This window comes from Pseudophryne corroboree, chromosome 3 (genome assembly GCF_028390025.1).
Source record: "Pseudophryne corroboree isolate aPseCor3 chromosome 3, aPseCor3.hap2, whole genome shotgun sequence".
NCBI lineage: Eukaryota > Metazoa > Chordata > Amphibia > Anura > Myobatrachidae > Pseudophryne > Pseudophryne corroboree.
This window is the reverse complement of record NC_086446.1, coordinates 268,059,932-268,071,865: the sequence shown is the minus strand read 5'-3', so window position 1 is coordinate 268,071,865 and position 11,934 is coordinate 268,059,932. Positions and strand designations below refer to the sequence as shown.

The following is an 11,934-nucleotide window of genomic DNA, read 5'->3' as shown; positions in this document are numbered from 1 at the left end:
GCGGCGCGCTCCCGCGGGCACCCGGCACTGGGGCTTCCCCGGCCATGCCCGGAGGCAAGGGCTGCTGCCCGCCCACCTCCGGGTGGCCTGACTCCCTCTCTGATCCTCCTCGTCGGCCGCTCCCGCCAGTCACATCCGGCCCGGCTTCCGCCAGATCCCTCGAGGAGGCCCTAGGAGACGGGACGCCGTCCCCAGGGCCAGCCAGCTCGCCCCCGGAACCAGCCCCCACCGCCCGATGAGCGGTAACGGGCTGGGGTCCCGGCGGACCGTCGTGGGCGAGTGGCAGCCAGAGCACTGATGTGTGACCTAAATGCAGGGAGCTGACAATAGAGATGGCTACTGACTCTCTGGGGTAAATTTACTAAGGTCCCGATTTTGACCGAGATGGCGTTTTTTCTTCAAAGTGTCATCTCGGTAATTTACTAAACACTAATCACGGCAGTGATGAGGGCATTCGTAATTTTTTGCAAGTCCAAGTAAAAAATTACGAATGAATACACCATCGGTCAAATTACGCCTGTTTAGATATGAATCTCGGTCATTTACTAACCATTCGTAATTGTAATTGCTGCCGCGAAAATGCATTCGCGGCCGCGAAAAATTACAAATCGTAATTTTTTCCTAAAAAAAAACGCGCCAGCCTTTGAAAACCGCGTTTACATGTGTACTCAATTATCCATTACTCACACCTGAATGTTTGGCCCTATAAAAGTGTTTCAGGCACATTCTGAACTTCTCTCACTCTGAAATGGCGGCTGTGGTGTGTGGCAATGATTTTTGGTTTGCTGTGGGATACCTTAGACTGCTCCATGAGGCTTCCAGGAATCAGGCCCAGGTAAGTGAACATGGTCAACAGGTTGTCCAGGTACCGCGGAGGCTGCGCCAGCCTCGTTTTTTTAGAGGGCGTTTAAACTTAAATGCATTGTCCGATGATAGGGTCATACAGATGTTCCGCCTAAATAGAAACAACATTTTCCACCTGTATGACCTTGTCAAACTGGGCATAGACCCTGAGACAGCACGCTCTCGCTCTGTCTCAGGCCTACACAAACTCCTTGCTGTGTTACACTTTATGGCTACTGGGAGCTTCCAGGCTGTGGCAGGCGACGTCATTGGTATCTCACAGCCCACCTTTTCAAGATATTTGATGCAGGTGAGTCTAAAAATACATATGCGGTTATGTCTAAGTGTTGCTTCTGGAAGTTGAAACAACACAGTATTGTAGAGAATACCTAACATGACACTCACCTTAGCTTCTTTAATGTCCACTCAGCTTTTGGATGTGTTGGAGCCACACATTAAAGCCTCAATCTGCTTCCCTACCGAGGAGTCGGAGTGGAGTGCTGTCAGGGTAGCTTTCTATGAGCTTGCTGGCATGCCCAATGTGCTGGGGGCCATAGATTGCACACACGTTCAGCTGAGATCACCTAAGGGCCGCCAATATATATATACTAATAGGCATCTGGCACAATCAACTAATGTCCAGGTGGTCTGTGATGCAAACTTAAAAATTATGAGTGTTGTTGCAGGTTACCCTGGTGGCTGCCATGACTCCTTCATCCTCAGTCAGTCATCGCTCTTCGATAAATTTGAGGAGGGACAAATGCCTGATGGCTGGCTGTTGGGTATGTTTAAAATGTTTGGTGTGTATGTATTTTAACCACAAACTCGAGTTTTGATGAGGTGAAAGAATAATCTAACATATGTACTAATGTTGACTATATATGTTTTTCAAGTGATGGGGGTTACGGCTGCTACTCTTGGCTCCTTACTCCATTGTCCCAACCTGATTCTCCTGCTGAACACAGTTACAATCATGCACATAAGGCTACGCGGAATGTGATAGAAAGATGTTTTGGTGTGCTGAAGTCACGGTTTCGGTGTCTGGATAAATCTGCCGGCCTTTTGTTGTATAGTCCCTCAAAGGTGACTAGAATTGTGTTCTGCTGCTGTTTTCTCCATAATCTGTGTTTAAGTCAACATCTGGCACATGATGAGGGAGAAAGCAGTCAGCAAGCAGAGGAGTTAGAACCATCTGGTGACAGTGTGAGTACAAATGTAGGGAGGCAGGTACGGCAAGAAGTGATCCTGCGATATTTTTCAGGTCAGTTTTATTAGGCTGTAATTATCCTTGACTAAACACTTTGCACTACTTTCTATTGTGTGTTTTGTTACTTACTGTTTGTTGTTTATAGTGGTGTGTACATTGTGCTTAGTTTATGCTAAAAATACATTTTCAGTCATTACCCATGAAAAACATACATACATACAGAGCAGCTTTGACAATGTTGGAGACGGACACAGGAAGTTGTGTGTTTGTCAAATACAAATTTTTATTTTTCAAATAACATTGTTGTTATTTTTTGCGCTTGTGTGTGCTGGGTGCTGGCTCACTGGCACGTGCTCTTGAGGAACGCCGAACAGGGGAGGTTACTGGCGTTTAGATAGGGGTCGTGGTCCCCGAGCTGGAGGTTACTTGGTGAGCTCCCATCAGTGAAATATTGCTGCTCAAATTATTTAGGCTTGCAATCAGCTGAGTGTTGGTAGCAGTGTGGCTGGCTACAATCCTGGATAACGACTCATTCACCACTTGGTTGTGCTGAATGAGCTGAACGAGAGCCTGCTGATGGCGCTGTTGCTCATCTATGATGCGGGATAAATGTGCAAGCATTTGGCTGTTGTCAGCCCTAATTTGCTCCATTGAGGTAGCCATTCACCCTACTTGTACTATCAGTCTGCCCGAGTTGCGACTAATACGCGGTAGATGATGGGGCAGACTGGCAAGGTGTTGTGTATGTGCGGTCAGGCTGGCATTGCTTTGGGCCTGTTGGCTTGTCCAACTGGCCCAAAAATCATCTGGTATTTGGCTTGGGGGCGGAGCTTGTGCCAGTTGTGGACTGATGGATGCTTGGGGGATATCCTGCAACTGTATTGGCTGGCTTGGGTCAACAGGTGTAAGTTGCAGTGTGATGGTTGCCTGTTGGTCTTGGCCCTGCTGGTCCACGTCGGCCATCAAGCTGTGCTCTGTATGGGGTGGGCAACATGCAATGTTTATTTGTATATTTTTTTCAAGGCTAATGCTACACATTACTACATTCATAATACTCCATTTTTAAACTTTTTACAGTTGATTTTAACAACTTATAATGTTTTTTAGGTAAAAAAACATATATACCAACACAGGCGGAAACATAGACAGATTTGCATAATCCTCACCTAACTAACTCCCCTCCACAGCATTACACTGTTAGATTCCCTCCCCTGACCACGATATAGACTACTTACCTGGATAGTCCAGAGGAGCCGAGCAAGTAAGCCATCTACATACTGGACAGGGGAGATGTGTGAACACTATAATGTTGTGGATACTGTTTTTTATATTTAATTGTATTCATATTTTTAATAAATGTGCACGTGTGTGGGCTCAATTTTTTTAAAAATCTGAAATTTAAAAAAAATGATGTTGTCGAGAACATCCACTAAGACCTTATATAATAATTTTTTAGCACCTTTAGCAATTGAAGACGGAACAACACATTGCTTGTTCTGGAAAACATGTAATCTCCAAACCAACTAACAACATATTTACTGTACTGTGTATATTATTGCTTATGTGTTTAATTTCTGTTTTTACTCACCAGATAACTGAGGTGATCGGGGCTCATCACTCTGAGAACTCGCCAATAGTGCCAGTGGTGGCTGGGGTGACACTGCCGAAAGTCGTCGCCTGGGTGGGGATGATGGAGCCGCAGATTCCGAGGCAAGACGCCGTGTCGAACTTGGCCTCCTGGGTAAGTGGCCCAAGCCCTGTGATGGGCGCCTTACAGGAGGTCGGCTTCCAGAAGCAGAACCTATGTGAAAATAAAAACATTAATATTTTGTACTTCTATGTGTTTTCAGAATATGTGACTACAGTGAAGACTTACCTGCAATCCCAGCCTCATCCTGACTTGTCTGAGGCCTGTCTGGCCGGCTGGTCTGTGTGACTGTTGAAAAAGTGGACCAAACATTATTACCATGCTTTGTGTAAAAACAACCACTGCAAAGCCTTATTGTACTGTAACCATCTATTAGGTATTGGTTAAACAAATAATTTCAGCTTAAGAGCTTCTAGCTTCATTATTTTGAGTTGTATATCCAAATGTACATGATGTGGCACACAATAAATATGTTACATTTTTGAATTATGCCTCAGATATTGCAGAGATTCACTACTTGCAAATGTTTTACAAATGTAATGTTGCAAAAATTGCAACGCTTTTCAGAAGAAAAAAACAAAAAAAACCATTTTTAAAAAAGCAGACAACACACATGTCCAAGCATTAACGCAAAAAAAAAAAAAACTTTTAGTTTAAATTTATAAAAAACAGTGCACATGTTTTTGCACAATATTTAATTTCAGAAATAGCCTAGGCAAGGTGAAAAAAGCACATTCTAAACACAAACACACCTTAAGGGAGCATAGGCCTGCAATATGTGAAAAACAATATATGCATCCTTTACCCTTTAAAAATGACATTTACAACATTTAGCGGACATTTTTGAAACAATATACCAAATCAAACTTACCATCCTGCGTGGGTCGGTCCGAATCCCGGACATGAGTAGCAGACACCACTTCTGCAGGAATCAATGCCCGCACAGGCTCCTCCCAGTCCCGATAGCTTGCACGGAAAGGTGGGCCACCTCCGGTTTTACGTGCAGATTTGGCCTCTTTGGCCATCTTGGCCTTGACACGCCGCTTAATATCACAAAAACGCTTGCGGCACGTGTCCTCAGTCCGCCTCACCACACCCTCACTATTCACAGCAAGTATTACTTGACCCCACAGGACAGACTTCCTGCGGGAGGACACCTTGCCAGCATCCTGACCAAACAATTGGCGATGGTGCTTCATCAGCTCACGCACCAAAGCCATGTTTTCAGCATAGCTGAACTTTATATTCCTGCCAGTCTTGGTAGTGGTGCGTGGCTGCGGAGCCACAACACCATCACTATCACTGGAAAATACAGCAACAGGCACCCCCTCCTCCTCCTCCTCACTAACCTCCTCCCTCTCACTACCCCCCTCCACCTCACTACCAGCCTCCACCTCACTACCAGCCTCCACCTCACTACCAGCCTCCACCTCACTAACCTCCGCCACCACACTGACCTCTGAGTCGGACATGACAAACAACAAAAAACACTGAAAAATCAAAACACAAAACACACTCCTCCACTACTCCTACTACTACACACCACACAGCCAACACACACGCTCACTCACTCACTCACAAACAATGACAAAAGACTGTAAAAAAAAAACAAGGACAAAAAAATTGACAAACTGTGAAAAAACAATACTACAAATATGACAAGACTACTTACACACACAGTACAGCACTCAACAATCACCAAACTCCTCTCCAAATCCACCAAAAACTCCACCAAACTCACCAACTCCAAATACACCTTCCTCTCTCCTCTCCACTAGCTAAACCCACGAGGTGCGGAGTGTTTGGGGCGGTTTTATAGTAATATGCACAGACACTCCTCCTTCACGAATACAACCAATCACGGCCGCGTGACGTAAACGAAACTTAGGAGTAAAAACGCGGCAGCAATTTCCAAATCACTGCCGTAACAGACTTGTGACGCAGTCGTAAAAAAAACCAACAACGCGGCCGCGAAATAGCAAACGCGGCCGCAATCTACATCAGAAAAGCACGAATGACATCGACATCGGAAGAAACGAAAAATACGAATACGACAGCTTAGTAAATTAGTCGTAATCAATTCAAAAAGTTGCAATTTTACACTGTCGATGTCATTCGTGATTGAACTTGGACATGATTTTGGAAAATACGAATCTTAGTAAATGTACCCCCATGTCTCAACACAGTGACTGGAATCATCAGGAAGTGTGAATGATTCGAGTCACTCACTGTTTCATGAGTCGAGACAGCAGCAGCAGCAGCTTCTCTCAGACAGAGGGAGGAAACTCTGTGTCCTGTGTCCTTCAGTCAGTGTGTTCTGCTGTCTTTAGCTGTGATTGGCCAGAGGCTATACCAGGTGACACCCAGTGGGAGGGGGGAGGGAGCAGTCACGACTTACCAGTCAGTGAGTGCTCTGCTGCTGTGCCTGATCCATGTCATGAATCATGATTCATCCTGAGTCTGCCAGTGAGTTGAGACAGTTGTACACTGTGTAGACTCAGTGACTCAGTGAATGAATCTGATTCATGCAGCAGGAGGTGGAGCCCCTGTGGTACAGGGCTCTCGGCTCAGTGCTCACTGATCCTGCTCAGTGTGATTGTGGGTGGCAAACTCCCTGGAGGCTAGATAGTGGATAATATAATAAATCCAAGGCCACCTAAAATCATCCAATTAACAAAGTATGCAAGATAAAAAAAAACAAAAACGTTTTTATTTGGTTTAGTTACAGAATGAATGATGTGTTTCATGGCTGTTAAGCTTTCTCTCCTCAGCCAAAAGTAATGTCATATTCTATAACTAGTATGCAATAAGTGGTTATTAATAATATATCAACATAACAGAAAATCTATGTTAACATATTATTAACAATCAGGGCATAAGCAGCTGCCTCCCCCAGATACACTGTACAATCACTGCAGCTGAATAACTCCATGAGTCCAGCACTGATCCTCCAGCACTGGCAACTCACTGATTCATGTGCAGTCTCTGCAACACATTCCACTACAGATGAGTCATGACTCATGTGCCGAGACACTGACTCCAGACACTTCACTGAACTGAGTCATGTGTCTCAGCTCAGCTCAGTGAATCACTTTGCCCATGACTAGCTGACAAAACACTGAAATGTATAAATCCGAAAAAGAAAATGGGGGGATTCTGCAAAGCAGCACTCACCCCAAAGCAAATCACCAAGAGACTTAAGATGGCCTCTCCTTCCCTATATATAGCAAACCCTCCCCCTAAAGAAGGCTGTACTTTCCTCACAGCTAGGTCCACCCCTCCCCAGATGTTTAACTCTTTCCTCTCCTATGCAGTCAATACTCTCTCCTTTTAGTAAAAATAGTGTTAATAAATAGACCCCTAAGGCCCAAATTTATTAAGCCTTGGAGAGTGATAAATTGCACGCTGATGAAGTACCAACCAATCAGCTCCTGCCATTCTTCAAAAACAGCCTGTAACATGGCAGTTAGGATTCTACAAGGCTTGATAAATCTGTGCCTTAACCACTATTGATATCTATCGGTTTCCAATTGATTACAAAACCAATGCACAGTAAATTTACACACTACAGACCTGCCTTTTTTTTGTTCAATTTACTAGTGAGTATAAGAATTGAATGTGAATTAGCTAATTAATTGTTATTGTAATCCATAGTCAATCAATTAATAATTCATTAAATTAAATAAACTCAGTAATTTTTCAGTTTGCTGGGCAGACAGCCTTTATCCAGCACATAAGCAAAGTATAAAGTAAAATAAGCTAGTTTGTAGATGGAGCAAAATTTTTATTCCTCTAAACTCCACCCCTGAAAGTCAGCATTCCTCATTGCCACATATCGCAACAATAAGGAACATAGGTGGTCATTCCGAGATGTTCGCTAGCTGCATTTGTTCGCAGCGCAGCGATCAGTCTAAAAAAGGCAGTTCTGCGTATGCAGCGCAATGCGAACGCGCGACATACAGGCACAATGAGCGATGCAGTTTTGCACAGGGCCTAGTGATGCATTTCAGTCGCACTGGTTGCCGCAGAGTGATTGACATGAAGTGAGCGTTTCTGGGTGGCAACTGACCGTTTTAACGGAGTGTTCGGAAAAATGCAGGCATGCCGGGGAAAACGCAGGCGTGGCTGGGCGAACGCTGGGCGGGTGTGACGTCAAATCCGGAACTATATAGTCTGTAGTTGACAATGCTAAGTTCCTTTGTCGTATAACAACCCTTTATGAAGCTAAGAACACTGTACGCTGTTTACTTAAGAAGTACCGTAATGGTACACTAGTTGCGTAACGATCGCTCAGCCGTAGGCGAGACGCTCAAGCGTCACGTTCGCTCACGGCCCAGCGATCACAGGACACGTTATTGGTTATGTCTAGGTAATGATTCGCTATGGCGTAGCTTACGCTCGAGACCACGAGGAGGTCACCAGCGATGCAGACGCTCACAACACTATACCTTTATGTTTAAACCTTATACCAATGAAATACAAAGAATACCTTAATGTGAGTACAGGGTGTAAGTGCAACCTTGTGTAACCTGACTAACTACAAAGCTGCTTGAGCGTCACCGACGCTCAAGTGAACACTTAACACTATAGGAAATACACAGATGCTGGTTTAGGTTCCAAAGCCTATTGACTGTATTATATCTAATATACTTGTAAAAGGGGATAACAGTACAAATGATACACTACAATATAACAGAGACTTCCTAACCACAGAACTAAACAATAAATACAAAAAGACAATACTACACTGACCTAAATGCAATACAATACAATACTATCTAATACAATACAATACTAGCCTAGTCTAGGGGAGATATGAGAGAACAGAACAGAGAGAGAGAGAGAGAGAGAGAGAGATGAGATGAGAGAAATTGGCTCACAAAAAGACAATGATAACGGAGAGAAACTTACGCACAAAGGGTATGATCGCCTGCGCCTCGATATCCAGCTCCCGGCTATCAGCAGATAACCGTTGATGAGAGAGTGAGAGCTGGATGTGGTCGGTCTGCCTATTTATGCCCCACACACAATGCAATCTCCTGGTCTTACAATCCCATTGTCCATTGGCCGAAGGAATTCGGCCCTGCATCATAACAAAAGGTCATAGGGTGATTCATACAGGTGGGCTGTGACGATTTCCAACAGCTCAGGTGGGTGGGAAACTGGGTTTCCCGCCGCATACCTGAGTATGTGTAATTAATAGAAATGGACATAAACTTCTTATGTCCATAACTATTCGCACGAGCGATTAATACGCTCCAAACCAACACCGGAATATTGCTAATTAAATACTCTTCCGATGGGTACCAAACACTGCTGTATGATTCCTGTTAGACCCTTCGTACGATATAAAGAGGGATTCCTCAGCTCTGGGACATTGTATTTTAACCAAACTTTCAGAATCTATCAAAGGGACCATGATCTATAAACTACATTAATTGTGAAAACATGTAACGAATGAGTCGCACGCTACGACTATATAAACTCTACCGTAAATACGCATACCGCGCCTGCGAGTGAACGCTATTGCGGGTATGCGCCTCCACGGGAGAGCGTACGCACGCGCAGCGCGGACCAGTGTGCGGTGCAAATATGGCAACGTGCATTGAGACATTTTTCTGACTTTGACAGTCCACCCTTTGGCAGTCAATAATAACTGCCACAAAACATTTAAGGAGAAAAATGTAAGTCAGGGGTTAATTGATTTCCATGGTTGGGTAGGGGAGGAGAGAGGAGAAGGTGTGAAGAGGGTATGACCTAGTGAGATAGCAGAAGCATGTGTGTATGAATCCATGTTTGGGGGGTCATGTATCATCGTGCCGTACGTGTTGTAAATCAAGCTTCGAGGTATTGCGAAGTATACATTTGAATTCCTTCTTATCCTGTGGTACAGGTCTGTGGATGGGCTGTCAAACTTTACCGAGCTCATTTCGGCTGTGGTTGTAACAAAATGGGGATGCACATTTTAGTTGATGATACATGAATGGGGGAGGTATGTGGTTGCTGATATCTGTGCCTGTATTCCCTATCGTCTATGTGTGTCGTTACCTGAGGGTTGTAGAGATGAAGATAAAGAACACTTACGAAAAATGCAATGATATTCTATGTCAGGGAAATGTACATCTGTTGTTGAAGTTGTGTTCGGTATCTGTTGAGAGTCGTCTTCTTTGCGCTGTTTTGCTCCTTAGGCGTGAGCAACAAGCTTTGTCAGTGCCATTAGATTTACAAAAATGTTGGGCTAGCGTGAGTTTAAAAATACTAGGGAAACTGGGGATCCATGGCAAAGTTCATCAAGTGTCCATATTTAAAGTTGTCAAATCTTCTTCTTTGGTCAATCCGTTGTCTGTATACATCTCGTCTCGTCAGCTTCCTCGTCCAAGGGGGTCTTTGTATCTTGGAGAAAAGCAGAAAAACAGGTGAAAGAAACGGACCGTATAATCGCATTTTCATCACATTCTGGTTTCTATCATTGGGTCATAAATCAAATCCAGGTTAATTACAGTTTCCTCACTCCTCAAGCTCATCACTTTTGTACTTTGTTTGCACCTCATTAAAGCCTGCCCGCATCTAAATATCAATCCAATCGATATAACGACACCCAAGATACATAGTAGAAACTTTCCAACATCCATTATGACTCCTTGAGCCCAGTCTCCTAAACCGGAGAACCAATTTCGCGGGTTCAACCATGACACCCAACCAGTCAGCTCATCACCTACAGCAGCAAGGGTGAGATTGTGTTTTCGACGAAATTCCCACTTCAATTGGAGAATATCGTCCATCTTTTGGTCTATGACCTCTACCGGATCCTCGGTGCTATTTGTGATATACGTGCAACACTTTATGCCGTACTGTGTTGCCAATGTAACACAATATCCGCCTGTTACTGCTGTAAGATAATTAAGAACCATCCTATGCTGAACTAGTTCTGTTTTGTAAGCTTGAAGTTCTCTTCCAGTGTATCTAAACGTGTCATCATACATTTCAGTGATATTATCTAACAAATTGGCGAGTGCGGAAATGTATCTATAATTCATCACTCCCCGAGCGGTACGAGTGAAATCTAACGCTACCAGAACCTGAATCCCGGTGGATTCATGGATAAGATCAGAGGCCGGATGCTCTAATCTTTCTGACAGTTGTCTTTTAACTCGGTGCTCGTAATGAGTGTGAGTATAAGGAGCTTGGGCGCCACGGTGTATGTCCTTCATTTTGTCATGTGTAACAGTCATCACTTCAGGCAATACTTTTCCAATATAACACAATCCTTCAGAGTTTGGGGCAAGCCACTTGTACGCCTTTCTCCCGCATATGAAATATGCATCATCGGGGAGAACATATGGGACGGAGAAGGACATGACCATGTTACAAACCTTCCAGGTGAAATCTCCTGACCCTAATTCTTCCATCTGCCTAATGCACGTATCGGTTTGTACGATATGTGCACAGTATCCTGGTGATACCTCTCCAACTCTAGTAATCCTATTTCCTAAGGTATATCTATACCGGAAAGATTTTCCTCTACTAGCTATGTGGCGTACGAGCTCTGTATCTGTAGGCATTCTATCTGCTCTGTGTGAAAAGGTCATGGTGTGGTTACTCCATGACACTTCCCAATTTCCCGGTTTTCTAGGATTGGAGATGTTAAAACATAAGAGGGACCTATCCACATGGTATTGGTGGAGCTTCAAACTAGGAGGGCTGGAGATGTTAAACCTCCGGTCCACCGGTCTCCCACCACTTAGCTCAAGTACCTCCCCTAACGTTAAAGGAAATGGTACTAGCCCTGATTTGCTGTGACCCTGAGGTACTTGAGAGCATACCCAACAATCTGTTTGGTTTAACACGTTACCCACTAAGGAGTGATAGTCACTCAATGGATGCCGGTCTATATGGATATTAAAACTAGATTGGCATTTCTTTATGCATCCATCTTCAACCAGATTATCACAGAGCCTACAGATACAATTTTCTTCAGCTAACAATCCATCACAATTTCTTCTATCGGATCGTTTTCTGATACTCGCCTTTGCTTGTTGGTTTGGTTGATCTTGGAAAACTACACCTCCATCATCATAATCGGAACCCATTCCAGAACCTCTTTCGACCTCTATGGTACTCTCGCCGGAACAGACTGCTCTGGTCAACATCATGGTTAACATCAAAATCCGGATCACAGTCTCTTGGGGCAAGTCCATCTTTGAGGAGGAAATAGAGAAGAATGAGAAGGGGGAAA

The 11,934-nt window shown here is 44.1% G+C and overlaps 1 long non-coding RNA gene across 1 annotated transcript; it reads left to right on the top strand.

Annotated features, from left to right (window-relative positions):
• Window positions 1-1,740: 1,740 nt before the first annotated feature.
• LOC135057688 (uncharacterized) lies at window positions 1,741-4,154 on the top strand. The gene is made up of 3 exons (XR_010244303.1): window positions 1,741-2,104; window positions 3,642-3,791; window positions 3,901-4,154. It is a non-coding gene; the product is annotated as an uncharacterized LOC135057688 (long non-coding RNA).
• The last annotated feature ends 7,780 nt before the right edge of the window (window positions 4,155-11,934 follow it).